The 23,537-nt window shown below is 51.0% G+C and overlaps 1 protein-coding gene across 3 annotated transcripts in view; it reads left to right on the forward strand.

Annotated features, from left to right (window-relative positions):
* The window catches only part of LOC146813713 (uncharacterized), a 257,929-nt gene that overhangs the window by 183,127 nt on the left and 51,265 nt on the right, over positions 1 to 23,537 (forward strand). The window contains exon 1 of one of the 3 annotated variants that reach the window (XM_085610216.1): positions 7,127 to 7,251. The exons of the other annotated variants lie outside the window; for them this stretch is intronic. The gene's annotated coding sequence lies outside the window, so the exon portion shown is untranslated. Of the gene's footprint in view, positions 1 to 7,126; positions 7,252 to 23,537 lie in introns of those variants that run through there. 3 annotated transcript variants of the gene reach the window in all.

The raw sequence follows: 23,537 nt of genomic DNA on the forward strand, positions 1-23,537 counted from the left end.
GATTACCAAATATTATCATGAGATTTTGTGATATTGTTATATTGCTATTTTTAACTGTACATGGACATTTTATACTTCCTATTATTGTTAGAATGTTATGTATTTGATAGACTAATGTCTGAAAAAATAATAAAGTTTCCTACAACTTGAAATTCTAACCTTCAAGAAGGAGAAGCTATCTGGAAAGAAGCCTTGTCATTCCAGACACCCTCAATTTGAAATGACAACCCTCGGAGCAACAATAAGTACTCATTCGGTGCTTTTTATCAAGACTGATTTGCATATGGCCATGTCTAAACTGGGGTGGCATGTGGGGCAAAAGAATGATGGATTTAACCCAGATCTCTTGACTGGGGGTGAATGTATTCATTTGTTCTGCATTCCGTCCATCAATTGTATGTCTTTTGCTTTCTCGCCCTAAGTGCCCCATGTATGCCCAGACGTGGGCCCTGGGCTCACTGTGCCACTGGAATCAAGCTATCCTGGCTGAAGAGGGGTGAAACTCCGAAACCGGTCCTAGGATGCTTGTTTCCGGTCCAGGGAGGACCTGGCTTGGCAGTTCGGGCTGGACTGTTCCCATGAGGCACAGGGTCAAGACTGATTTGCATATGGCCAGGTCTAAACTGGGGTGGCATGGTGAGCAAAAGAATGATGGATTTAGCCCAGATCTCTTGACTGGGGGAGAATGTTTTGATTTGTTCTGCATTCCGTCAATCAATTAGCAGTTTCTTAATGAGAAGGGCCGCGCCCAGTATGCTGCGCACAGGGACCTTCCAGGAAGAATTCAGTTGTATCCCTAGGGAAAATTTCACCAAACAAGACAGGTTTGTAGTAAACTTTAACAATGGGTATACACTACCTATTCTTGCTACGAATCCATAGTGGTCGCGTATTCTCCTTATGCAACTATCAAACAATGTCAAAGTCAATAGCCATGACTTGCTGGCGAGGCTGTTCCCATGTTGCATTGCAGTTTGTATGGTGTGCCAGTCATGGGGCAAGGCACTTGCAGCCCCGACCCATGGTGCTGCCATGCCCCAACGTGTACACGTCCAGCAGTTTTACATGGGGCTAAGGGGGGACGTTTCCAGCCATGGGATGATCGTTGGGTAAGGCGCAACCTGCTCCATGAGAGCTGAAGGATCTGGGCATCCACAGGGCCTCCGTGGGCGCTTGGAATTGCACCACTTCGCGATGGTGCCTCCCGTGCGGTGCACGGGAGACAAGTTGAGTTGCCCCCACCGAACAATAGCCGGGAAAGTGGCTATGGGTTTCACTCTGAGTAATCTAGAACAGTGTTGTGATTTGTTTAACAAGGCATTTTAGGATGAATATGCATCTGTTAGTCATACGCAAAACCAGTGTGACCGCCACCAACTGGGATTCACAACTCTGCTCTTGGCGGCAGAACGTGGTGATTATATGTTTTAGGACACAGCTCACAAGCATTTTGTTATTGCTAGTAAAGATGATTTGATGATTAGGTTGACAGGTAGTGGTAGGTGTCCTTGGGTAACCTAACTAGTGGTCACAAGTGGGGAAACGAAGGGCGCCCGCCATGACGGGCTTGCCAGTATTCCCTACTACATCTTACTTTGGGCAACACACATCCTCATTCGGGACTTGCAGGTGGCTCAGTCGTGTCGGCACGTCACCTTTGAGCGCTGCTTTAGTCCAGAGGGTGTGTGAATTCCATTATTCCAGTCCGAGGGAGTAGGAAAGAAGCAGTTATTTGGTCTATAATGCAGTACAGGACAGCGCACACAGGTTTGGATCATGTTGCTTCCAGAAGTGAGTACAAAACAGGCACATTTATATGCGTGACATGTGGGCAAATGTCACAGCTGCATTCTACAATGCATTAAAGTCAGGGGAGGCTGATTTGTCCTGCAGACTCTTACACTAATGACCTTGAATATTTCTTAACTAGAGTGCTTTAAATGCTCACAAAGCCACAAGGGTCAAGGGCGGGCCGACTCTGTCAGGCATTTGTGTTGTGCCGTCCGGGGAGATGTGCAGGGAGGGAAGGGCTGCCTCCTTCCAGCACAAGCTATATTGTGTGCAGCAGTGCATGGGGTAGGTAGGGATGCAGCGGCTTCCCAGAAGAGCCTTATTGGGTGAAAAGGAGCACACCGAAGGATGAAAAGAGCTCAAGCCTGTTAGTTGTTTCCCAATTCAATTATCTTGCAAAATCACAGCCAGTCATGTTATCGCATTTCACACTAGTGTGCACCTTTGTACTGGATGAGACCAGCGTGATGTCATTATCTGCTGGGCTTGCTTTGTCAGAGCTGGTTTAGAGGCTAGGATGGACACGTGCCTCAGCAGGGTGCAGCGAGTGAGCCTGAAACTAGGAGGCAGGCAGGCCTGCAGGTGTCTTGGGAAGTTCCATGGAGGGTTACTGTCATTGAAGGTCAGGTATAGAGAGACTTACACTGTTTGAGGACAAAATCTCTGCAAACAATTTTATATCTATTTCAACTGCAGCTTCAGCTGGTTTAGGGCCAAAATCCCAGCAACCAAATCTTAGATTGAATTTCAACTGCAGCTCCTGCTGGGTGGGCTCAATGAGAGTTTCTATGGCGGAGTGGTTGTTGCCACGTTCAGCCATATGCATATGTTCCAGTTCAGGACCAGGTTGAAGCAGATTTTGGGGTCAGCGGTGTATCCTCCAAGGGGCTGTTTTCAGGTCTGATGGTCCTTTCTGACCACGATGGCTGCTTTGGCATCCGAAGTCGCTTGCATATTGCCTGTCTGATGTTCTCCAATTGCATCACCTCAGAGACATTTAAAGGTATGTCCATTGTTCACTGCGTTGCTTATTAATGATTTCATAACTAAAGACATCCATTGCTTAAGGCCACGTGCTCCGAATTTCATCAGAAGCTGGGCAGGCACATATCATAGTGGGGACAGTCATCAACGTATAAATGGTCTTTTGGTCCACATTAGGAAGACACGTACGCACACTGTATACCAACTGGAGCGATAGTGGACAAGGTGTGGAAAAACAAGGTTTCTTTAAGTTGTTGAGTTGGTAAGGATGCAGTGGCTTCCCAGTTGAGCCTCATTGTGGGGGAAAAGGAGCACATGGTGAGGGACGAATAGAGCCAAAGCCTGTTGAGCTGTCTCCCAGTCAAGTAGGACCACCCAGCCCTCCGTCCTCCTGAAGTTGATGATTTTAGTATCGTCAAGTTCATTAACAGCACCGGTCATCCAGAGCCAAGATACCTTTTGGGTGTTGGGCACCCAATTACAGGTTTGGGTTGGCACAGCTAGGGTCTACCTCAATGCTTGTTGACTGGATGATCAAACATAGCTCAATAATGGATAAAACAGGATGCAGCCTTATACAGTGGATACCCGGACCACATGTACTGCAAGGTGCCCTTATGTCAAAGGAAGGTCAAGCAAGTATTTCAGACAGTGGCCCAGGATCACACAATGTAGTCAAGCAGGGTACAGGGGCCTCCATTCTTAAGGCCCTCCTTTTAGAAGGTGTGCCGTCATGTATAGACTCAGCCAGCAGCAGCACGCCCAGTTGGTGCTAGCTGGTCTTGAGTCACAGGCAAGTGCGTCAAATTAACTGTACCTGTACCTAGGTCACGCACATTAGGCAAAGGGGTTCCAGTAGGATACACATACATGGGGACGGCACCAGTACACGATACTGTAGCAGTTAGATCCCAATATAATGTCACCGCACCACGCATATTGTTACAGCTAATCAGCCTTTTAGTAAGATCAGCTGTGTGCTTCGGTCGCCTACAGCTGCTCACAGGGTAGCAGTTTGCAGTCTGGGAAGGCAGGGGGGTAAGCACCACAGATAATCGGAACAGGCAAAATTACTGTAGGAAATGAGGGATTCACGGCAATTACACGAGGACTCCCTGCGTATGGTCACATATTTCCAAGCTCTTCACCTAAGTGAATTAGGCTTATTGCTGATTAGAGCAACAGGGTCACAGAGGGTTAGCAGGTAGGGGGCAGCTGTGTTTGGACTGCAGTTGAGCAAGCCTGGTGGGCGGCGTAAGCTGTCACTCCAAGTAGGGGTGCGGTGTAGCAATAGTGGGCACAATACACACATTCCCTTCCATACTGGATCCATTAATGTGTTTGCCTTGGGTTCAGCGACCAATAAGGGCGTTGCTAATGTCTAGTCAAACACAGCAAAGTTTTGCACCATAGAATTGAAGGTAGGTTACAGGCTGCTCCAGTTAAGCAAGAAATCCCCAGCCCTGCTAGCCTTAGCAGCTAAGCTGGATCAGGAAGTGTCTGCTGACAAGGGTGCTGCTGTCAAGCACTATCAGGCTACAAGGTTATAAGAATACTGGGCATGTCCATTATTCAGGGAAATTCTAAGTGGAAAGAGCAGGTAATCTTCCACTGCTGGGGCAGTATACGATTATCAGCGTGACCCCCCACAGTTTGGGGAAGAAGCATGTTCAGGGTTAAAAGAAGGGCTTAGTCTTCAGGGCTGGGGTGCGTTGGAGCACCATGTGTTAATATGTGAGCAGTACGACTTTCAAGCAAACTAAGTGCAATCTGGCGAGCACCAGGTGCTAATACGGGTGCAGTGTGAATTCTGAACAAACTAGGTGCACCTTGAGCAAAACCTAAGAAATTGTGTGTAGGGGTTGGCTACTACTCAGGTGGGGACTATAGAATGGGACCCAGCATTTGTCACAAGTCTCCCCCTGTCCCTGCCCGTTGATCCTCCCCAGGGGTTCCATATTTCTCTGGGTACCGCACATGGTCATCACTGAACCTCCAAAGTTGTACCTGCCAAGTAAGGGGGTATCCAAGGGCTTGGTCAACCCCCCAGAGGGAAATGCACATAATGGTACACAGTGATCAAGGGAATATACCACGCAGATGCCTGGTCAAGAGGAAAGCACTACTTTTAATTCCTGTGGTAATATCGCAGGCTGGCACTGTACTCTCATACAACGGAGGTCAGTGGGTAGAGCGAAGGGTATGTTCAGCCATGTATAGTAACTGTTAACAATTATACAGATGGCCTGAAGGCCCATGACATGTTTAGCAACCTTGCATTTCTTTAATGTGTCTGGGTCAAAGGTCTGGGTGATTAGCCATTTGTTCGTCTTGGAGTGGCACGATGGGCGGAAAGCAGGAAATGGAGGCAGGGGTTTTCCGCCACTGAGATAATTTGGTTGGGGTTCCCAGGCATGCCCTGGAACAGCTTGTTGATGAAGCGGCTGCACAGACTAGGGGAGAGTGTCTCCCCTCCCAACATTTTGGTCATATTCCTGGGAGGCAATGAATTGACTGTCATGGGTAGGAGGGCACTGCTGCAAGAAATGAAATCAATCCTCGATGTGTAAGTTAAGCAACTAATTGGGGGCATGCGAGGTATTGTGTGAAAATATGTGCAATCTTGAGTAGGGGTATAGAATGGTGTGCAGTGCTTCAAAATATGTGTTTAGCAACCTAGCATTTATTTATTTTGATTGGCCAGTCGCGTGTCTTGTCTTGGCACAGTGGGTGGAAAGCAGGAAATGGAAGCATGGGTTTTCCGCTACGAGATAATTTGGTTGGGGTACCCAGGCATGTGCTGGAACAGCTTGCCGAAGAAGCTGCAGCACAGACTAGGGAGGGTATCTCCCCTCCCAAAATCCTGGTCATACACCTGGGAGGCATTGATCTGACTCTCTTGGGTCGGAGGGAACTGCTGCAAGAAATGAAGTCCTCCATGTTTAAGTTAAGCAACCTATTGGGGGCATGTGAGTCATGGTGGTCATAGATAACCCCACGTTTAGTGCGGTGAGGGGCCCGGTCAGGGGATGCCATGGAAACCTTGCATAGGAAAGTTAACAGTGCCATGCACAAATTCACAGAACAGAGGGTGTTTGGCTTTGTCAGGCATGGTTTGCTGCATACCAAGTCCACAGGGTATTTTGAAGAAGATGGGGTTCACCTGTCTAGAGTGGGCATGGACTTGTTTTTGCTGTACCAGGGAGAGGCCCTGGAATCAGCAGGATGTAGGTAAGAATGCCTGCCTTGGTGGGGGGCCCTGGTTGTGACGGTGGCCACACCCAGAGCTGGGCGGAGTTACAGGGTTCTCCAAAGACTGAAAGGTACATAGGGGTACCCTCTTCAGGAGCACAACAAGGGTGCAAATGCCAAATATCCCCAGGAAGTCCTCACGGTGAACCCTGGAGGAGGTTGTAAACCTGAGCAACCAGAGGCTGCCTGGAACGCTCAAGGGGCGTGAGTAGATGCGTGGACTGGTGGTACACACGTGAGAGGGGGTAAACCCTCCCCCAAAATTGGTAAGCACCGTTTGGTTAGTGTCACGGTGCAATTTCAGGTGGGCAGGCGGCAGAGGGGCTGCCTGCCCTTGGATTGCCTGTAAGTTGACCCACCATGTTGGCCTATTTTGGTATGCAAATAAACCTGCAGCAATTTTCTCCACGAGAAAGGTGTCTTGTCTGTTTATTTCATCAGGAGATTGCTGTATGTGTGATGGGGAGTGTGTTGCCGATATTGCACGATGAGGTGGGACGGCGGGTCTCTAACAGCACGGGAGCCTTCTATCTAGCCCCCGTGTTGTGTAAAGCTCAGTAGAGCATACACCCCTGTATGCCCACAAGTCTCTCACTGTAAGTTGAAGAGCGCAGAATGCCAGAACCCAGAAGTAATCCCGACCGGTAGTGTTCTAGACGGATGTGGCCTCCAAAATGTGCCAGCCATGAGAGTCCACAACCCGCTCCAAATGGCTGACCAAACCCATGACCTCTCCTAGGCCCTGGGCATGCCCAGAGCCACAGGAGAACAGAGAAACACTGCACCAGTCTCAGTGCAAAGCGCACCACCGGCACAGACACTCAAGCTAGCACAGGCGCTCTAAAGCGCATGTCAAAACACTTCACAGAGGGAACGCGACAACACCATGAAATATGCGCCAGTTCAACTCCTACTGAGCGACCCCTACCTAGCAGGGCCGGAGTCCCGGAGGAATGCACGCAAACAGCCATGCCCCTCCCCACGATAGGATAGGTTTGTAAAACAAGCATACAACATCAAGGGTATTTGCATTAAAGCGTAAGGCAAAACAAACTGGATGAAAAAAATCAATTAAAAAAATTTCTCTCAAACAGGAAGATAAAGATGTTAGGCGTAAGTAGACTGTACTTTACCGGTGCTCCTGAGCCTTGAAAGGAAGTGAGGTGTCGGCTGCCGGACGAGAAAGGAGGCTTCAAAGATGAGCGATGCTGAAGAGAACCAATGGTAAGTAGGAGGTGGGAATAGGGTGGTTTTATTGATTACAGTAGGGCTTGCAGCAGCGCATGCGCTGCTATGCTCGACCTAAAAATGGCGGTTCTTCAATCAATCAATCAATCAATCATTTGTAAAGCGTGCTACTCACCCATTAGGGTCTCATGGCGCTGAGGGGGGGGGGGGGAGCTACTGATCGAACAGCCAGGTCTTGAGAAGTCTCCTGAAGGTCAGCAGGGCCTGGCTCTGTCATAGGTGGATGAGGAGGGTGTTCCATGTCTTGGGGGCGAGGTGGGAGAAGAATCTGCCACCGGTGGTTGTTCGGTGGATGCGCGGGACGGTGGCGAGGGCGAGGTCAGCGGTTGGGGGTGTAGAAGGTGAGTCGCTTGTTGAGGTATACTGGTCCGGTGTCGTGGAGTGCTTTGTGAGTGTGGGTGAGGAGCTTGAAGGTGATTCTCTTGTTGACGGGAAGCCAGTGCAGATCTCCCAGGTGGGCCGTGATGTGGCTGTGGTGGGGGATGTCGAGGATGAGGTGTGCTGAGGCGTTCTGTATGTGTTTGAGTCTCTTCTGGAGTTTGGCCGTGGTTCCCGCGTAAGGGCGTTGCCGTAGTCCAGCCTGCTGGTGACGAGGGCCTGGGTGACCATTCTTCTGGTTCCGGTGGGGCTCCATCTGTAGATCTTGCGAAGCATACGGAGGGTGTTAAAGCAGGAGGAGGATACGGCGTTGACTTGTTGGGTCATTGACAGAGAGGAGACCAGGATGAACCCCAGGTTGCGTGCGTGGTCGGTGGGTGTAGGTGCAGTTCCCAGCGAGGCCGGCCACCAGGAGTCGTCCCAGGCGGAGGGAGCGGGGCCAAGGATGAGGACCTCCGTCTTGTCCACGTTCAGTTTCAGGCAGCTGCTCTTCATCCATTTGGCGACCGCCTTCATGCCTTAGTGGAAGTTGGTTTTGGCGGTGGCGGGGTCTTTGGTGCGGGAGAGGATCAGCTGGGTGTCATCGGCGTATGAGACTATGTTGAGGTCGTGCGATCGGACCATATTGGCGAGTGGTGCCATGTAGATGTTGAAGAGGGTCGGGCTGAGGGATGATCCTTGGAGTACGCCGCAGGTGATCTTGGTGGCTTCTGATTGGAATGGAGGGAGGCGGACTCTCTGGGATCTATTGGTGAGGAAGGAGGTGATCCAGTCTAGGGCTTTGTCATGGATCCCTGCGTTGTAGAGGCGTGTGCGAAGGGTGTGGTGGCAGACGGTGTCGAAGGTGGCTGAGAGGTCCAGGAGGATGAGGGCCGCGGTTTCGCCGCTGTCCAGCAGGGCCCTGATGTCGTTGGTGGCGGCGATGAGGGCATTTTCGGTGCTGTGGTTGCTGCGGAATCCGGATTGGGATGAGTCCAAGGTGTTGTTTTCTTCAAGGAATTGGGTCAGTTGTCTGTTGATGATCTTCTAGATGACTTTCGCCAGGAACGGAAGCAGGGAGATGGGCCGGAAATTCTTGAGGTCCTTTGGGTCTGCTTTGGGTTTCGTGAGTAGGGCGTTAATCTTTGCATGTTTCCAGCTTTCTGGGAAGGTGGCGGTCTCGAATGAGCTGTTGAAGATCTTACGGAGTTGGGGTGCAATGATGGAGCTCGCTTTGTTGAAGATGTAATGGGGGCAAGGGTCTGATGGTGAGCTGGAGTGGATTGTGTTCATGGTCTTGATGGTGTCTTCGTCGTTGATGTGGTTCCAGGAGATCAGACGACTGGTGTGACTGGGGGGGTGAGTCTGGGGTGTCGGCAGCTGTTGGAGAGGTCTGGCAGTTGAGGCTGTCGTGGATGTCTGCGATCTAGCGGTGGAAGAAGGTTGCTAGAGAGTCGCAGAGGTCTTGTGATGGCGGGATGTCGATGGAGCTGGGGTTGTTGAGCTCCTTCAAGATGTTGAATAGCTCTTTGCTGTTGTGTGCGTTGTTGTCGATGCGTTCCTTGAAGGATGTCCTTTTGGCCGTTCGGATGAGTTGGTGGTGTCTGTGGCTGGCGTTCTTGAGGGCTGCATGGTTGTCCGGTGTTTGCTCGCGGTGCCATTTCTTCTCTAGTCTCCGGCAGGTCTGCTTGGATGTCTGGAGGTCGGCAGTGAACCAGATGGCTCTTCTGCCGGTGCGTCTGTGTTGGACTTGGCCCTTCTGGCAGGTTCACCCCTAAACTTTTTGCTTTTACTGGTGACCTGGTGGTAGTGATTTTTGGTTTCTGCGCACTTTCCCTGTGTCCCAGAGTAAAGTGCGTGTGCACTCTGAGTGCATTTGGTGAGATAGGCCTGCCCTCCCATAGGGATGCATGGGGAATGTATGTGTCCCTGGTAGTTCCTGATGCGTGGGGTGTGCAGGCTCGAGTTTGGTATGTGCGGACTCGTGTGATCGAATGCTTCGCAATGATGTATAATGCGTGATTATGTCATGTGCGGAAGTGCCACTTCTAGGAGTTGGCATATTAGTGTAAAATGTGTCTGGCGTGTGATTGGCTGGAGCTGGCTGGTGAGCCTGGCTCCAGGAGTCTGGGTGGGTCTGCGCCAGTGGTGAGTGTGAGATTAGCATGCTGATGGCTGGGGAGGAGTGCACCTTGGTCCTGAATAGGGCAGGGCTTTCCCTACACAATGCTGGCTCCGCCCCCTGTGGTGCGACTGATGACCCTAGCCCTGCCAGTGAATAGAGTGAGGGGCTGAGCACATCAAGGGTGCTTCCGCAACCAGCTGCGACTGGTTTGCCCCCTCACCCTGAACCGAGAACAAAGGGAAAAGGTGTATAAGAAGGGGCTGTGTCCCTTTACAATTTGTTCTTTTCCAGGATCCTGCCTGAGGGGGGCTGCTGCTGTTGCTGGGCCAGAGGACCGCCACTTGGACTACCTCCCTGCCTGGAGGCCCAGTGAGCTGGCTCTGGGCCCAGCCTTGCCCCCTGCCTACCTTCCTAAACTTTGCTGAACTTGCCTTCCTTTGGGACCCCAGCAGCGCAGCGCTACGACAATCTGCAAGGGAACCCCGACGTAGGGATTCCCCCGCTTTTGTCGTGTGTAAGGCGGGTGCCCACCCCGCATTGTGGCACTCGTTGGCGGGTGCCCACCCCGCTGACCTCGTTATTTGGCGGGAGCCCACCCCGCATATGTGTGTCTGCCGCGGGTGCCCACCCCGCTTATCTATTTGTTTAAAGAACGGGAGCCTACCCCGTGTTGCCGGGGCCAAAGCCTCCAGGGCCGCCGCGCTGCCCGCGGTGACCCGGAAGCAGTCTGGGAAGCCCTGATCGTGGGCGGAGCCTGACCCCAACCGCAGGAAGCCGACGGGAGCCTACTCCGCGCTCCTGCGAGCAGAAGAAGACCGGGGGAGTGAGGACGGCAGCGACGGCACCTCGCGCAGGGCCACCGTGTGTGGAGGGAGCCCTGCAGGTCTTCTAGAAGAGAGACCCAACCGAAGGAGCCTCGCGTCAGTCGGGTGAGTGGGGGCTGAAGGGGGAACCGTGTAACACTCCCCAAGCACTGTGAGAGCCTGCGAGGCTCGCGAGTCCCCCGAGCGGGACTCCAACGACGGGGGTGATTTGAGTTGCAAGGGCCCCAGAGAGGGGGCCCCCACCTATCTGCGCCAGTGCTTGAGCGGCCCCGCCTGCCAGAGGGCCGCTCCAACGTCGGGGGCAATAGTTTAATAGAGCCCTGACACGCTCCAACGTTACGGGGGCATTGGTTTCTCGAATCCCTGAGCAAGACTCCAACGACGGGCGCATTGTTTGTTTAGAGCCCACGAGGCTCCAACGTTGCCCCAGGGCAGATTTGTATTTCAGAGCCCACGAGGCTCCCACGTTGTTTTAGGGCATCCCCGAGCCCAGAGAGGGCTCAGGAGGTACGCCGGTGCCAGGTTCCTTTCCCCAGGTGCCCAGCACTTCGTGGGCAGCTGCAACGTTTAGGTGGTGCTCAGTTGCTCCTGGCTTGCGCAACCTGCGCAGCCTTGCCCTGACTCTGCTGGACACAGGGCGTCCTAGCCCCGACAAGGCCAGTTGGCCTAGGGACTGCTACAGGTGGTGGCTAATGTGAGTTTTGCGCTATTGTTCCTAACCTGCACCTCTGAATGTGTTTTTATGCGTCATGTGCCTTGTGTTTACACCTCTGAATGTGTTTTTATGCGTCATGTGTAATGTGCTTATACCCCTACAAGTATTGTGATACTTAGGTGGTTGTTTTTCTCCTAGTACAGGTGGTGCTAGGGAGATCCTGGGTCCCTGCGCAATATTTTCCTAAGGTGGTTAGGGTTGCGTAGGTGGTACTTACCTGTTACCAGTAGTTACTGGTTGTGTGCTACATGTGTATTTCGTGCTACAGTAATTTTATATCCTATATTCTAAGTGCTAAGTTCTAAAAGTGCTAATTCCTGACAGTGGTCCATGTGGCCCTGTCCACTGTACATATAATCCCTTGTAAATTCTGCCCGTGCCTGTTGGCACATTGTAGAGTGTGTGTTTTTATCTAATGTGTTTTGGTATAATACAAAGGCTATTTTTATATAATACCTTGTGTGGAGTTTCCTTTGTGGTGGGCCTTGGGTGTTGTTGCTGGGTGCGCGCGCAAACGCTTTACACATTGCCTCCGGGATAAGCCTGACTGCTCGTGCCAAGCTACCAAGGGGGTGAGCAGGGGTTATCCTTGGCGTGTAACTCCCCAGCCCTGACAAAAGTGGTGGTTTCTGCCTGGCTTTGGCGCCAGCCCTAGCCAACCAGAAATCCCATTTCTAACGGTCTGTTCGAGGGTTTCTTGATCGGGGCGAGAGTGTTAGCGCAGTCGTCGATCCATTGCCTGAGGTTGTGGGCGGCTGTGTTGGTGTCGGTGTGGTCGGTTGGTGGGTTTCGGGCGAGGGTGATGATTAGCTGGTCTTCGGTGACCTTGTTCCAGCTGCGGTGGGGGATTTTTTGCTGGTGGTTGTGTGCGGTGGTTTTCATGAAGGAGAAGTGGATGCAGTGGCAATGGAGTGCAGTGGTGTGGCTGACGGAGATGTGGCTGCTGGCAGAGAAAATAGGGTCGAGCGTGTGTCTGGTGGAGTGGGTGGGTGTTGTGATGAGCTGTTTGAGGCTGAGGTTGGCAAGGTTGTCCAGGAGTGTGGCGGAGTTGCTGTCGCTGGTGTTCTTGAGGTGGAAGTTCAGGTCTCCGAGGAGGATGTAGTCTGTGAAGGCAAGGGCGTGCGAGCTGTCGGCGTCTGTGATGGAGTCGATGAATTGTGCCCTGGGGGTCTGTACACGAGGGTTCCTCCGAGGGTGGTGTTGGGATCGATGTGGATTTGGAAGTGCAGGTGTTCAGCGGTGCTGACGGCGTCTTCGGTGTTGGTTGAGATTCTGGGGTCTGTTGGTGCAGTCCCTGCGGGTGATCTTGTAGCCATCCGGAATGGCTATGGCAACGTGGGGCGCCGATGAGGTGTTCATCCAGGTCTCCGTCAGGAAAGCGACGTCCATGGAGTATGAGTCGAGCAGGTCCCAGAGTTCAATGGCGTGCCTGTGGATAGAGCGGGTGTTGAGTAGTATACATCTGAGGTGGCTATTGCCTGCCTTGGCAGGGGGGGTAGGACGTGCTGGTGTACGCTGGCTGGTGAAGGTGCAGTTTCGGCAGGTGAATGGTCCGTGGGTGTGCTTCGGGGTGGCTTGGAAGCAGGCGGTAGATCGGCCGGCGTTGAGTGCGTGGAGGAGGTTGGCGTCGTAGTGCTCGCGGGGGCCAGGGGGCTGTTTGCTATATTTATTCTCAAACATTCTCATCGCCTTAAGAAACTAATTATTCGCATTACTACACCGCCTTCTTTTAAAATTAGTATGCGCTGGTCTCAGTCTCTGGGTTGCTTGGAAAACTCTCACTCTCCCGTATGACTGAGGTGGCTTTGCCGGTCCCGATATTTGGATTAACCCTGGGCGTAGTGGGGCTACGTGGAGCATCATGTAGTGTGGCCAAATCTATGCACACTCGCACACTCCGCGTAGCCCCACTACACGCCGCCTGCCTCCCTCCCGCCCTGTTTTAAAATAACTTAAAGTGTTTAAAAGTAAGGAAAATGTCTTGCCTGAGCTGCGGCATCCCGGGGCTCCCTCTTCCTGCTTCATTGGCAACTTCTTCCTCACAAACCGGGGCAGCTCAGGTAAGACATTTTCCTTACTTTTAAACACTTTAAGTTATTTTAAAATGAGGGCGGGCGGGAGGCGGGTGGCGGGCAACTCTGCTAAGCCGTGGCGTGTGCGTAGACTGCCTGCTACGCCTACTTCGTGGACCACGTAGTAGGCAGCACTACACACACTCTGTGGGCGGAGCAGAGCACTACGCCCACCCTTAATTTGGATATAAATCTTGGTTGCCCAGGCTCACTTTTCATATTCTTGCTTTCAACCGGATGCTCGCCTACCTTATATTAAACCAGAACGTGAGTCGGCAGACACCACACCCTTAAGGGCGCTACTACCGAAGAGCCTCAAGCTGGACCCAACAGACATTCAGACGCTGTCTGCTGGGTCTGGTGGAAACTTAGTGGGACACTAGGTGACAATTTCTCATATTTTCCCACTCTAGTCCTCTCCTCAAACCCATGGTTACCGCTAATGACTGAAAAATTGGTACAACGCACCATGTCTAGGTATAATCTTCACACCTTCTGCAATTTGTTCCCCAACGTACATGTGCGAACACATTCTATGGAGGCCATACATGCTGACATTACGAATAGGGACTGATTGTTTTACACGTATTGCATGGTACACAGCAATCTTGTATGCCTTCCTATCCCCTCACCCCCGAAGACATTCCTCCACTCACTCTTTTGGTAACAGACCCAGAAGGGTCACACTTGGTCACCAAGTTTTACAATGCATGCATGGCCCCTAAACATTCCCACGACAGCGGGGTGCGACGGCACTGGGAGGAAGAACTAGGTCATCCCATAACTGATAAGGACTGGGCTCATTGTTGTCCACAGATAAAACTGGTATCCCTCAATCATCATCATAAATTACTCCACTTTCGCTTCTCGCATAGATCCTATACTACCCCTACTGGGCTTTCCAGAATTGACCCCTCCAAACCCTCCCTCTGCCGTTTTCCTGGAGCAGACTTCTCACATATGACGTGGACCTGTCCCGCCATTGCTAAATACTGAACCGACATGTTTGGGATCCTTCTGAAATGATTTCCCTAACTGTAGAACCCTCTCTGTTTATGGCATTGCGAGCCAATGTTTCGTCCATTCCCAAAAACTACCACAGTCTCACCACTATTGCCTTTGTTACCTTCAAAAAGAGAGATTGCACTTCACTGGGGTAATGCTATGGGCCCCACCACCAAAGCTTGACTTCAAAGCATGACACACTGCGACTTAACGAGCGAGGTCTACACTACATTGCAACCCCTTTCTGCTTGACCTAAAGATATTTGGCAACCGTTCTGCTCCTACTTGCTCTCATTAGACCCCGACCTCCCAAGCCCAACCCACCAACACCCATTGACACACCATCCACATGTCATACCCGCCAGGACACCACTACCTGGGTTCACACATGATCTCAAACTCAGCTCTTCGCATAAAATTTCTCCTCTTTTGCAGGGGCGGCTCCTCCATTAGGGCAGAGGGGCGTAGCCCCACGACTTTCTCGCAGTGCGAGAATCAGAAATATAAAATGGTAAAACTACCATTTTATCTTTCTGCTTCTCGCACTGCGAGAAAGCAGAAGTGTCTGGTTAGGGGTGGGCGGTCCTGCTCGAGGGCGGGGGGGAGTGGCTTGCCCACTGTTGTGGGCCCTGACTGTTTGTCGGCACTCTGGGGCTGACCAAACCAGTCATGCGCACTCTCCCTTTTTCTCTATGTAGGCTGTATGCAGCATACATAGGGAAAATAGACTCCCTACAGGCGCCTAGCTGGGTGCCTTCTGCACCAATCACAACGCTGCCATTGCACCATTGTGATTGGCTTAGGGGAGGGGAGGGAGGCTGCCTGTGGAAAACGCAGACCCGGCCAGGAGCAGCAGGAGCTGAGGCAGTGGCGCGTGACCAGGGAGAAGGTACGTTATTTAAATTGTACTTACCCTCCCGCTTCCCCCGTGCAAACCTGCATGACCTCCCCCCCTGTCATACCTGCCGCGACTGCTGGACTTTCCCTAACGCACTTTGTGTCGAGCGCGACACAAGCCTCACTTGCATTGAACTAAATGAACTGCCCTTGAATAAAGCCACTACACCTGGTTCTTCAGCAACGCAATACCCGCCACGTGGCCTTTGTCCAGGGTGACAGTACGAATTGCTAAATAAATCCAACCAGAGTTTATCAGCAGTTTGCACGACAGTGTAGTTTAACAAAAAGGAACCTACAAGCCACATTTTAACCAGGGCAGAGGGAGTAATGTACCGGCAGTGAGACACAATGTTGCTCGACAGTCCGGTCAATAGGTTAGGTATATTTCAACGGCCTCTTGTCTGTGGAATTTAAGTGGTACTAACTAAAAAGTGCTAATTACCAAAACTAAGGATTGCGTTGCGCGCACAGTGGCCACCTCGGATCCTGATTCCGGCCGTAGGCTCGTAGCTACCAATGGTGCAGAGTGCGCAGTGACACCCGGGCCCACTGAACCGTAATTGTTCTTGTATTGTGCTACCCAAAATAAGCCAGAAGCTGGATTCTTGTTTGCACCGGAGCCCACGGCCCGTTACTATGCCACTGGCTCTTAACCTACGAATCTCAGCTATCAGTAGTTGATTCTTAATCGATGAATAGCGGCGACTACAACACCCAGAATGCATTATATTGTCTCCTTAAAGGACAAGCCAGGAAACTGTCCATGGGAAGCAGTAGGAGGGACAAAACCTGACTTTACTTTGTAGTAAAGATATGAACCCCCTCCCCCCCCCGACAACAAAACTAAAGGGAAGTGTTAGAATGATTCCTTTGAAGGGCTTTAGAATAGAAGAGACAATTGTCCATTTCTTGCCCCATGGACGATACCTTATGTGACCCCCATAGGCCTTTCCGCCACTGTGGATTTCTGCAGGCCTGTCTATTGCCCTTTTATGACAGGGCCTTGTTTCAGCGTCGGCTTCGGCTTTGTACATTTTTATATCTTTTGCGTTTATTTTTCAGCGTTCCATTTAGACGGAAGAAGTAAACACAGGCTTTTCAAGCCTGGGCACCGGCCTCCCATTTTTCCGTCAGGGTTGGAGGCCGGTTTTGGACCCCTGGGGACCGATTTTGTAACAGGACCATTTTTGCAGCATAGCTGCAATATCGGCCGATGTAACAAAATCAGCCGAAACCGGCCGTGGCAAACAGCTCGCCCGCACCCCCAACCCCCGGTGGGCCAGCCGAGCACTTTGCCATGGCCGGTTTTTGTTCCCAGTCCGGCCCTGCCTTCCCCCCATCGATAAAGTGATCTCTGGTTCTTCCCCCGTCTCTTTAGGGATCCTTCTGAAATGATTTCCCTAACTGTAGAACCCTCTCTGTTTATGGCATTGCGAGCCAATGTTTCGTCCATTCCCAAAAACTACCACAGTCTCACCACTATTGCCTTTGTTACCTTCAAAAAGAGAGATTGCACTTCACTGGGGTAATGCTATGGGCCCCACCACCAAAGCTTGACTTCAAAGCATGACACACTGCGACTTAACGAGCGAGGTCTACACTACATTGCAACCCCTTTCTGCTTGACCTAAAGATATTTGGCAACCGTTCTGCTCCTACTTGCTCTCATTAGACCCCGACCTCCCAAGCCCAACCCACCAACACCCATTGACACACCATCCACATGTCATACCCGCCAGGACACCACTACCTGGGTTCACACATGATCTCAAACTCAGCTCTTCGCATAAAATTTCTCCTCTTTTGCAGGGGCGGCTCCTCCATTAGGGCAGAGGGGCGTAGCCCCACGACTTTCTCGCAGTGCGAGAATCAGAAATATAAAATGGTAAAACTACCATTTTATCTTTCTGCTTCTCGCACTGCGAGAAAGCAGAAGTGTCTGGTTAGGGGTGGGCGGTCCTGCTCGAGGGCGGGGGGGAGTGGCTTGCCCACTGTTGTGGGCCCTGACTGTTTGTCGGCACTCTGGGGCTGACCAAACCAGTCATGCGCACTCTCCCTTTTTCTCTATGTAGGCTGTATGCAGCATACATAGGGAAAATAGACTCCCTACAGGCGCCTAGCTGGGTGCCTTCTGCACCAATCACAACGCTGCCATTGCACCATTGTGATTGGCTTAGGGGAGGGGAGGGAGGCTGCCTGTGGAAAACGCAGACCCGGCCAGGAGCAGCAGGAGCTGAGGCAGTGGCGCGTGACCAGGGAGAAGGTACGTTATTTAAATTGTACTTACCCTCCCGCTTCCCCCGTGCAAACCTGCATGACCTCCCCCCCTGTCATACCTGCCGCGACTGCTGGACTTTCCCTAACGCACTTTGTGTCGAGCGCGACACAAGCCTCACTTGCATTGAACTAAATGAACTGCCCTTGAATAAAGCCACTACACCTGGTTCTTCAGCAACGCAATACCCGCCACGTGGCCTTTGTCCAGGGTGACAGTACGAATTGCTAAATAAATCCAACCAGAGTTTATCAGCAGTTTGCACGACAGTGTAGTTTAACAAAAAGGAACCTACAAGCCACATTTTAACCAGGGCAGAGGGAGTAATGTACCGGCAGTGAGACACAATGTTGCTCGACAGTCCGGTCAATAGGTTAGGTATATTTCAACGGCCTCTTGTCTGTGGAATTTAAGTGGTACTAACTAAAAAGTGCTAATTACCAAAACTAAGGATTGCGTTGCGCGCACAGTGGCCACCTCGGATCCTGATTCCGGCCGTAGGCTCGTAGCTACCAATGGTGCAGAGTGCGCAGTGACACCCGGGCCCACTGAACCGTAATTGTTCTTGTATTGTGCTACCCAAAATAAGCCAGAAGCTGGATTCTTGTTTGCACCGGAGCCCACGGCCCGTTACTATGCCACTGGCTCTTAACCTACGAATCTCAGCTATCAGTAGTTGATTCTTAATCGATGAATAGCGGCGACTACAACACCCAGAATGCATTATATTGTCTCCTTAAAGGACAAGCCAGGAAACTGTCCATGGGAAGCAGTAGGAGGGACAAAACCTGACTTTACTTTGTAGTAAAGATATGAACCCCCTCCCCCCCCCGACAACAAAACTAAAGGGAAGTGTTAGAATGATTCCTTTGAAGGGCTTTAGAATAGAAGAGACAATTGTCCATTTCTTGCCCCATGGACGATACCTTATGTGACCCCCATAGGCCTTTCCGCCACTGTGGATTTCTGCAGGCCTGTCTATTGCCCTTTTATGACAGGGCCTTGTTTCAGCGTCGGCTTCGGCTTTGTACATTTTTATATCTTTTGCGTTTATTTTTCAGCGTTCCATTTAGACGGAAGAAGTAAACACAGGCTTTTCAAGCCTGGGCACCGGCCTCCCATTTTTCCGTCAGGGTTGGAGGCCGGTTTTGGACCCCTGGGGACCGATTTTGTAACAGGACCATTTTTGCAGCATAGCTGCAATATCGGCCGATGTAACAAAATCAGCCGAAACCGGCCGTGGCAAACAGCTCGCCCGCACCCCCAACCCCCGGTGGGCCAGCCGAGCACTTTGCCATGGCCGGTTTTTGTTCCCAGTCCGGCCCTGCCTTCCCCCCATCGATAAAGTGATCTCTGGTTCTTCCCCCGTCTCTTTAGCTCAATCTCTTTCTATGTTCCTCCACCCCTGATTCTCTCTCGCTCTCTCTACCTATCCTTACTTTACCTCACCACTCTCTTTCCTTTGCCTGCGTCTCTATCCTTTTCCCCAACCTCTCTACATGTGTATCTCCCCCTTCCCTCACCTCTTTCTCAGCCATCTTTCTGTACCTACCTTCACCAATGTATACCTCTGTCTACCTCCAATAACTTACTCTTCACATCATCTCCCTCTACCATGGCTCTCTCTCATCTTTCTACCTCACTTCTTTCTACCTCTCGATATTGTAGTATCTTATCTCTCTATCTCACAATAAACACATTGCAGCTGTTATGTCTACCTCGGACTCTGTCACCTCTCTGTACCACCCTCTAGCCCCCCCTTCTCTGCATCACCGATCTCTCTCATGCCTCTGTCCTTTCTTTGCCTCATGTCTTCTAACCCAAGCCCTCTACATCTTGATGTTCCCACTCCCATCTCACCTCTGTCTCACATCTCTACAGCACTCCTCACCTCTCGCAGTTACACTTCCATGTACCTGACCTCTGTCACTCACTATCATGGCCTCACCGTGTCACTATTCTCTTTGCACCTCACTGCACTGTTCCCATCTCTCTGCCTCACCTCTCTCTCAAACTCATCATTTCCTTTAACTCTCCTCTTTTCATCTCACTTTAGCTCACCTCTCTCTGCCCTTCTTTTCCCACACTTTGACTCACCACCTCCATCTCATTTCTCTCTCTTCCTCACCTCACTCACTCTCCTCTTTGTACCCCACCTCACTCACAATCTAACCTCTCAATTTGCCTAACATTTGTTCAGGGCCTCACCTCTCCACCTCCCTTCTTTCTCCTCTTTGGTTCCTCCTAACTCGCCTCTCACTGCCTTCCTCCTCTGTTGCTACCTCTTTCTCTACAGCAACCCTTTATTCAGTCTGTCATTCTCTTTTAACTCCACTTTCTCTGTACCACCTCTGTTTCCGTCCATCTTCTCTACCTCAGTCTCTACCCCTTCATCCATTGTTGTACCTCACTCTCTCTCTCTCTACTTTCCACTCATACTCTACTTCACCTGTCTACCTACATCATCTTTTCCCTCTACAAATCATCTTTCAGTTCTTCATCCCTCTTGCTCTGTGCTTCTACTCGCTTTACCTAACCTGTCTTTCTACACCTCACTTCTCATTTGTCCCTCTCTGTCACCACTCCATCTCTGCTTTTCATCTCCTTATACTTTTGGAAAACAATAACATGGGAAGCCTTTGCTGTTACATGCAGGCATTTTTTACACAGAGTACTACTTGAAATGCATTCATATTTTCTGCACTTTTTTTAAATGGCGTTTCTTGCATGAAAACTGAAAATGAATTTAAGGAAATAGTGTCATCATATTGATGTACAGCACTGCGCAGTCAATGAATGCATTTATTGTATAGTTAAAACCATTACAAGTGTATCAGTGTGTTCAAAAGTTAATATGGGCAAATGATAACATCAGCATATGCAAAGATTGTCCTCTATACCTCATAAAAATTGACAAAAGACTTTGTGGAGGAGTCTGCGGAAGGAAGCAGTAGGGCCTGTAGGAGGAGGATGATAACCAATACGAAAATAATTGCCAGAAGGTAGACCACCAGGAGGGCTAGGACAACCAGAGTCACCAGGACCAGAACGACCAGGCCTCGGACGACCTAATCCATGAGACCCATGGTTACCAATCCAAGAGGGAGCCAGTGACAAATAAAAGAGGAGGACCAGGACAAGTGAAAACAGGTCTACCAGTAAATAGGGACTAGAGTGAGACGGGGCAGGAGTGCGAGGAGTAGGTGGAACGGGGAGATCTGGATCCAGTGGACAAGGCCCAAAGGAAAAGAAGGACCAGGGGTAGGAGAAACAGAAGTCCCTGGACCATAACAATAAGGAAGGCTAGGAGGGCCTGAGTTCACCGACCAGGACAAGAGGGACAAGGATGACCAGGGCCGGATGTAGCAGACCAAGGCAGCCAGACCAAAAAGGACCAAGACCAGGAGACCAATGGAAAGAAGGATCAGACACAGAAGGGCCAAAACCACACAGATCGGATCAAGGAGAACCAGGAGGCCAGAAGCAAATCGACTTGGATTAAGAAGACCACCACCGTAAAAGACTAGGGCTAGCAGGACAAGGACACCCTAGATCAGAATGATCAGGATGGATATAAAGGACCAGGCCGACCAGGCCCCGTGGGACTAAGATTAGACTCACAGGGATCCTAAACCACGGTCTGACAAGGACTACATAAACCAGGGTGACCCACAATATGAGACATAGGAGGCCTAGTGCCATAGGCATGAGGAAGACCAGACCCAGGAGGACCAATTCTGGGAAAGCTATGATAGAGGGGACCATGGTCATATGGACAAGAACACAGTAGAACAGGCAAAACAGGAGGACTAGTAGGACTAGGGTGGGGCAGGAGGACCGGGGGACTAGGAGGTCTAGGGAAGCCAAGGCCAGTGGAACCAGCACCAAAAGACCGCGTACATGAGGACCAGACAAAGAAGTACCAAAACTCAGATCAGGACTACATGGACCGGGGTACCAGGATGAGCAGGATTAAGAACAGGCACACCAGGGGACTAGATAAACCAGGGAAGCAGGACCAGGTGGACAGATGGGTGAGAATTAGAGAGAGGAGGATGAACAGGTCTTGGACCAGGAGCCAGTGAAACAGGAGACCCAGGATCCAAAGTACTAGGGGCAGGAGTAAATGGGAATGATGACCAGACTGACCAGGACCAGAGAGTACAGGGCCAGGAAGTTCTTAGATTAGCATGAACCACAGGTCAAGGAACATCACAACTAGGAAAGGCTAGGATGATTTGTGAAGATTTTGCAGAATCATGCGGGCAACGAGCCGGAGGACGAAGGCCAGGTGAATCAGGACCAGATTGAAGAGGACTTAAAAGAACAGGACCTGGAGATCAATAGCCAGTATGTCCAGGGTGCTAGGATAAGCAGGACAGGGGCTAGGAAGACTAGAGGGCAGTACCAAGGGCATCCAAAAGACCAGAGAAAGAAGACAAACTAAAAGGATCATGACCAGGATGGCCAGAAACCAGACTAGGAGAGTCATGAAGCTCGGGACCTAGGGTCCAGGACTCGGATTACCAAGTGGGCATAACAATCATTACAAGCAGCAGGACCAGGGTGAAGAGGATCAGATGTAAGAAGGCCAAACAGAATCTGGAAGACCAAGTAGACTGGATAGTAGTCACCAGGAGGGCCAGGACCAAAATGACCAGGCTCAGCAGGATCTGAACAAGGAGAACCTGGATCAGGAGGACCAGAATCAATGACTGCAGTACCAGTAGAACTAAATAGACAGGGAACAGATACAGAGGAAACCAAGACAACTCAAACCTGGAAGACAAAGACTAAGAGTCCCAAAACACAGGAAGCAAGATGGACCAGGACCTATGGTACCAGGGCTATGAGGATGACGGAGAGAAGAACCAGGACAAGGTGACCAGGACCAAGAGGATCGGAAAGGAACCGGGCCAGATGGGCCAAGACTCTGGGAACCATGATGGGCCATGATGGCCAAAAGGCAAAGTTTATGATAACAAGCAGAGTAGGACAAGAAGGACCAGGATGACCAGGAGAACCAGGCCCAGGAGAACCCAAACTTTAAGGAACAGGACCAAGAGGATCAGGGAAAATGGGCACAGAATCTCATGAAGGGCAAGGACTAAGAGTCCAGGGACACAAGCAACCAGAATCAGAAGGAAAAGTTCTAAGAGGACCAGCAACCAAGGACTAGAGCATCCAGAAAGATCAGAGCAAAGAGGATCGGGACCTTGAGTACAAAGACCAGGAGGATGAGGGTAGAGAGGATCAGAATAGAGACATTAGCACCAGGCTGATCACAGCCTGGATGTACAGGCCACAAGGCTAGGAACAGGATGGTCAGGAAGATGAGCAACAGGATGGCCATGGCCAAAAAGGAACAGATAAATGGAGGACCATTATGAGTTTATGTAGAAGCACGAGGACAAGTGGCAAGAAGACTACCGGCAGATCCAGGAAGACCATATCCAGGCCAATAGGACCAGGGGGAAAGGAAGATAAGAAGGTCAGTACCACAAATACCAGGAGGACCAGGACCAGAGCAAGGAGGATTAGAAGGGTCAACACTAAGAGGACCAGGAACAAGCCTAGGGAGTGTCACAGGGACAATGACCATAGGAGCAGCCCCAGAGTACCAAGTGGAGTTGAAAAATCAGGACCTGGGAGTTGCAGGACCAGGGCAATTAAGCTCAGGAAGACCAGAATAGACAGAGCCAGGAAGACTAAGGAGACTAGACTCGAATGTACAGGAGGGCAAGGACCAAAATGACAAGGCTCAGAAGGACCCAAACAAAGGGAACCAGGACCAAGAAGGCTCAGACCATTTGGGGGCAGTGCCACAAGTACCTTGAGGACAAGGCTTAGAGCAAGGAGGACAAGGATGATCCAAACCAGGAAGACAAGAACAAAGATGGCCAGGACATAAGAGGCCAGCTAGCCTGAGGGACACAGCGGGACCAGGAACTGATGTACTAGCAATCAGATGAGCAGGGTGAGAAGGATC

The sequence above is a fragment of the Triturus cristatus genome, chromosome 6 (genome assembly GCF_964204655.1).
Source record: "Triturus cristatus chromosome 6, aTriCri1.1, whole genome shotgun sequence".
NCBI lineage: Eukaryota > Metazoa > Chordata > Amphibia > Caudata > Salamandridae > Triturus > Triturus cristatus.